Source organism: Otolemur garnettii, unplaced genomic scaffold, assembly GCF_000181295.1.
Source record: "Otolemur garnettii isolate 467f Iridium unplaced genomic scaffold, OtoGar3 scaffold00130, whole genome shotgun sequence".
NCBI classification, from domain to species: Eukaryota; Metazoa; Chordata; class Mammalia; order Primates; family Galagidae; genus Otolemur; species Otolemur garnettii.
Window position 1 is genome coordinate 1,980,640 of NW_003852525.1, and position 6,567 is coordinate 1,987,206.

The 6,567-nt window shown below is 39.1% G+C and overlaps 1 protein-coding gene across 1 annotated transcript in view; it reads right to left on the minus strand.

The window, feature by feature from the left end:
• The window catches only part of ADGRL3 (adhesion G protein-coupled receptor L3), a 372,824-nt gene that overhangs the window by 7,951 nt on the left and 358,306 nt on the right, over positions 1-6,567 (minus strand). The gene's annotated exons all lie outside the window — the stretch shown is intronic.

Below are 6,567 nucleotides of genomic sequence, written 5' to 3' on the forward strand. Positions count from 1 at the left end.
AGTACACCGTAGTAAGCATACTGATTTGGTGACCAAAAATTCATACGGATATTATTTTTAAATATTTTCAATGAAATGTTAACGGTATGGTATCAAATAATGTACATTTATAAAAGTCCATTTTCCATTTTCCAGCTGGCTGTTTGGACTGAGGCAGGGCAAAGTAACAAAGCTAAATTCTTTCTCCTTTTTGCGAACAGATGTTCTTAGTTTCTAAGTCTGATTGATAATCCTGCTCTCAGGATGAGTTGCTGTCTCCCACTCTCTAGAGCCATTTAACCAAGGAGCATACCATCAGAGGAAGAGTTTTATTAAATATAATTAGGCCGAGTAGTATAATAATAGGCAGAAGGGTGTATTTATGTCAGATGATCAAGAAAAGTCACTAGGAAAATACAAATTATATGAGAATAGTCGTCTTGTCCATGGAGGTACGTACTGATTTATACAGGAGAATAAAAAAAACCAGCTATGTAATGGGAAAAGATATTGCAAACAACTTTACAAGCATTTGTGATCTGACAAAGAACTAGCATCTAGAATACAGAAACAACGTACAGAAGTCGACTTTAAGAACAAACAGCAACAACAACAAAAATCAAGTCAGAAAATGGTCCACAGGCAGAAACAGACATTCCTTGGAAGAACTGGCAAATAAGCTCTTGAAAAGAACTGCTATTAGCCCTCAGGGAAATACAGATTAAAACCACCCTGAGAGGTCATTACGCATCTCAAATAAAAAGGGCGGCGACCTGAAATGATGGCCAGGGTCAGAGGAGCTGGACAGGTTCCTGCACTGCTATGGGGAATGGAAAATAGTGCAGCCCTTCTGAAAAACCAGTCCGGCTGTTTCTCATAACAGTAAACATGCAATCACCATACCACCCAGCGGCTTCACTGCTGGGGGTTTATCCCAGAGTCAGGGAAATTTATGTTTGCGCAAAAGCCTGTCCGTGAATGTTCATGGGAGCTCTGTCTGTATTAGCCCCAAACCAGTAATTTCCTTTAACTGGTGAAAGGCCAATAGTTTATCTACAGCCTGATTAATGAGCAGTAGACTCGAAAGGAGTAATCAAAAGGAACGGACACCGATAGACATGAAAACCTGATTAAATCTCTGGAGAATTATACTCAGGAAAGGCAATCCCCAAACGTTACGTACTGTATAATATATCTATGTTTACATCTATGAACATATTATATAAATACATCCTTGAAATGACCAAAATCATGAAAGCTGAGGAGGAAGGTTAGAGACCAGGGGTTAAGAGGCAGGAGGTGATTAAGTGGGTGATGAAACTATTCTCTGTTTTTACTATGATGAGGGATGTAGGAACCTACTTCGTGCACACAGTTGCACCCGCACATCTCGATTCACGACAAGTCCAACTGAAGAAATCTGAGCGACAGCGGTGGACGGCCAGCATCCCAGCGGGGAGACTGCAGTACAGTTTGACAAGGTATCAGGGACACTGGCATAAGGGTACACTGTCTCTCGGTTTAATTTCAAACTGCATGTGAACCCGTAATCGACTCAAAATAAAGAGTAACAGATATGAGCTAATAAAAGAAAAAGAACTTCAGTCACTTGTGGAAAAATAACTTTAAAAAGTGAAAAGGGAATAGTTGGCAACGGCAGTCGCTTCCAGATTATAACTCTGTCATGGGGAGTTATCGGCCAATGAGCAGGTATTTTACCTCCCAGTTGTGAAGACCTCTTGATTTAAAGGGCAACTGAGCTTGTCAGATCTCCAGAGTTGGAAAGGATCCGCTCTTTCAGGAAAGAACGTGTTTGCGTGCCACACGTCCCTCAGAGAATCGCGTAGAAGCAGCACAGAAGCTTTCATGACGTGAAGCCTGAGGGCAGGTCTTCAGTCTGTCATTGAAGGGGACTGCGAGGGTCTTATTTTCCAGGAATGAGGGAAGTAGATGGCATTTTCATAAGAAAGTCAATTAAAAAGAGTTTGCCATAGTGGCTTTTAGACCAAAATAACTGTAAATCTAAAATACAGCGTTGCATTCTTCTTCTTATTATTACTGCTCAATATTTTGTTGCAGCAATCGTCTGATATCTTTTCTGAATGTATTTATCCCTGGTCGTCCCTTACAAGGTTTTTGTTTCTAGTCCTTATCTTAAACATTGTTATTGTTATTAAATGTTAAGCCTTTTTAATTTTGTGAAGGCAAAAAGTGGAAACCAAATAAACACATGTGTCTGTATAGAGAAAATAAAACTAAAAAAAAAAAAAAAATTAATGCTTAGAAGAAGGAAACAATTGAATTGGGAAGAACTGAGAGTAAGCAAGAACCAGATGACTCAGTATTCTGATTTCTGTGTTTATGATTCAGTTTCTAAAAATGTCAAGAATATAAGAACAAAAAGAGTTAATGATACCCCAAACGGGGAGTTTCATAAAGAAATTCTAATGAAGGTGTCGAAGTTTTTATAGATAATATATGTGTATTATATATGGGTATGTTGTATTTTTCCCAGCGTAAAATTCCATTGCACTTTTCCTAAGTTTATTTTGAAAGTACTTTGATCATCAAATTATTTCTCTAGGAAGACTGACTTCTGAGTTCATTTTATTTTGCATCAATTCCCGTCAAGCTGAGAAGGCCGGCAACCAAGGCAGACATGCTCTTGGTATAGAAATGCTCTTGGCATATAGCGGGGAGTTACGACACCACATTGGCTATGTGGAAAACTAGTCAGCCTCAGCCAGGTGGCTTGGGCGGCTTCCTTCCTCCAAACTCAATACAGAGCACTCAGGTGTAGGGACAGCAGGTGCCATGCAGTCCAAACTGGAGATCCTTGTGCTCTTTATGGTAAAGCTAAATAAACACTTCACATTGTCAAATAAAATGCACACTCCTCTTTATCTGTGCTATTAGACACCTTTGCTTCATAAAAGACTCACAACTCAAAAATCAGTTGCATTTTTTACTGTCTAGCACTCACTCACACACCTCATGCACCATCTGAAACCCACGTAATCACTGTCCCTGAAACTAAGTTGAGTTCTACAAGTGGGGAGTTGTAATTCAAGTGAGGTCTTCAGGACCAGGGAGAAAAGAGAAGGAGATGGGATTTGATGATGAACGTTTTGCAAAGAGTATAAAGATATACAAAAGCTCTGTGGGTTGTTCATATGAAAGGACAAGGGACCAGCCTGAGTAATGAGACCCTTGTCCCCGCCTTGTACACCTGATGGAAGAGCCAATACATTCCCCTGGTCATTGTCTTAGAGCGACCTCTAGAGGTCATTCTTTCTATTGCCATTCCAAACAATTTCAATTTTTCTTGGGGATATTATGCCCTTTCCTACAATTCGCACTCATTAAATAGGCATTTCAATTCTACACTCTTGAATGGTACCACAGATGTTGCTGAATGATGAGAAACCCAGCTTGCTCCCAATGCCTCGACCTGCATCTTTTACCTAAATTCTCGCACAGAATGTATCTTCCTCCATCTTTTATTTTATTTATTAATCTTTTGGAGACAGAGTGTCACTATGCTGCACTTGGTAGAGTGCTGTGGCATCACAGCTCACAGCAACTTCCAACTCTTGGGCTTAAGGGATTCTCTTGCCTCAGCCTCCCAAGTACCATGTTTCCCCGAAAATAAGACACTGTCTTATATTTATTTTTTCTCAAGAAGACACACTAGGGCTTATTTTAGGGGGATGTCTTCCCCTCCATGTTGAAATGCATGGCGTGGCTAGGCAGATACGCTGCATAGCCATGCCCATCGCTAGGTCTTATTATCGGGGTAGGGCTTATATTTAACAAATGCATAGAAATCCTGCTAGGGCTTATTTTCTGGGTAGGTCTTATTTTCAGAGAAACATGGTAGCTGGGACTACAGGTGCCTGCCACAACGCCTGGCTGTTTTTTGTTACAGTTGTCATTATTTAGCAGGCTCAGGTAGGATTTGAACCTCCAGCCTTGGTGTATGTGGCTGACACTGTAGCCACTGTGCCAAGGCCGAGCCTTCCTCCGTCTTTCAGATGCAAAGTGACCTTTGCCTTCTCTCTATGGCTGAACTGCATTTCACTTGTCTTCCCTGCCATCTGTTGTGTTTGCTTCTGGCTAGTTCCCAAACTGACTCAGGTGGCTTTAAATTCCGACTCCATCTTCCAGGATCCTATTATGTCTCTTCCTCTTCCCTCCAACTATCTCCTGATTTGTAAACTTCCCTTCCAATAGCTGTGAGATTGCTGAAGACTTCCAAGAAGCTCAGTCTTTACAGACCATCTGTCACTGTTTTTCATCTGTGAAGCTTACCGGTGAGTCAGTTTGAAGGCACTATTTAGGTTGGTGAGTTTTTGTTTTGTTTTGTTTTTGTTTTTCAGGGAGAGAAGAGGGATGGTAGGATACTTATAACATCACGTAGTGAGAGGAATGTTTAAGTGCCAATTTTCACTGGAGTAAGCTCCAGGGAAATGGAACACACAGGGGTCCTCACTGCTCTACACCAAGTGTCTAAAATAGTTCCTAGAGCTCAGTAAAGATTTGCCCATTTAATGACAATACTTCACTGAAGTTAACGACATCTTCAAAACTCAAATGAGTTACTGCATCAATTATAAGCAGTGCTGTAACTTGAGTACATTTTCTGGGAGTCCCAATTGCCCAATTTCTAATGTTATTTCTTTATTTCCTTCTAATACTATACCGGGTACTATCCTAGTGGAATTTTTAAAACAGAAATAAGCAATCATACATCGGTATTATTTGGCAATACAAAATGCTACCTGAAGGCTACCTGCAGGTGCTAAAAATGGCAAAAATAAACACAAACCCACAACCTGCCAGAACTCAATGTGAAAAGCTGAAATTGGGGTTAACAGTAAAGAGGCCGTGTAAAAATAGCTATTCCTTATTTATTTCATTCTTACTCACTACGTCTTGGCTATAGTCTAGTGATAGCTAGTTAGCTGCTGTCAGAAACTAGGGCTAGCTCTCTGATAAAAATCAGAGAAAAGGAATTAAAACTGAATTACAGCAGAAATGAATCATCCACATAGCTGTCCACACAGGGCCAAGTTCAACATCTTTATTTTTGAGAAAGGTGAGACACGGAGCAGAAAGGTCATTCATATTCCACCCTGAAGAACATGGAAAGTGTTTCTGACAATTATTTAGGAAATTAGACCCTAACGTCACCTTTAAAAGGATTAACTGTAAAAATCATTACAGTCTAAATAATTAAATGATGGATAAAATGATTCTTACCGTTTAAATGATCTTTATTTAAGAAGGAGTCTTTTCTTTTTTACTTTATCTATACCTGAAGATCCGTAGGGATATAGAAGTTTTTGAATGAGTGTATTTTGAAAGGAATTCTAACAATTCACACTCTCTTCAAATGTACGATTTAACATGAAACTGTGATATTCCCTTCCTCATGGAAATAGAAGAGGTATTTTGACATTGGGGAGCTGTGAGCCACAGCTTTCTCTGGCTGGTTCAGTGTGATACCTGGAACTCAGCACTGGAGCTCTCAGGCAAGGACGTGCTTTGAAATTGTAAATTAAAACGCGTATCTGGAAAAGGATGACAGCTGGATCTCACTTGGATCTGCATTCTGTCATTCAGAAACATAACTCAAACAACTCTTCTGCTTGACAGGAGGCTAACAAAACTTACTGAAAAACTCTTCAAATAACTGAAATTGCCACTCTGCTCTGCCCTCAATATTATCTTTTTTTTTTTTTGAAAAATTGCTTACATTCTTATTTGATCATATTGGATGGCCAGAGTTGTGTCATTTAAGACTCTGGTGAACTAATCAATCAACTAAATCCAACTGGTTTTCAACAGTGACTGAGATATGCCTCAATTTTCAACTTCTTGTTATTGGTCAGTATATAGTATGGCAGATAATCTGTTTGTTTTACCCTAATAAAATAATTATACCTCATTGTTAATATCTTACATTCCACTAACTCATGGTTCTCTCTTCTTTGTTTTTTTTTTTTCCCCCAGTTTTTGGCTGGGGCTGGGTTTGAACCTGCCACCTCTAATATATGGAGCTGGTGCCCTACTCCTTTGAGCCACAGGAGCCACCCATCTCCTTTAGTTTGACAAAACTTTTTTTTGGTTTGTTTTTAGACCTTAATTTTGGCTCATAAAATAGACTTCATTTTTTTTTTTTTACAGTAAGAAGAGTCTAATAATAGTATTTTCTACAGAATTGGAGTACTACCTTCAGTACAAGGTAGGATCATTTGTAGTTTCTATGAAGTTGTGAAATCCTCAAATTACACATGAAACTCTGAGGGTGTGCGCCAGTATGCTGAGTCGTGCACACACATACTTACATTTCTTTCTGGAGAAAGGGTCCCATGGAGTCTATTTTGTCTTATAAAATGTTAAGAAAATTGTTATAAAGGAAAAAAGAGGTAAGTTTCTCAGTAAGTGAACTATAACATAAACAAGAAACTGGGAAAGGAAATTGGAGTATGTAAAATACAAATTATGTGTATAATCTACCACCTGTTCACCTGTAATACAGCCTTAAGGAAAAAGATTATAACTCGGAGTAAGATTATAACATCA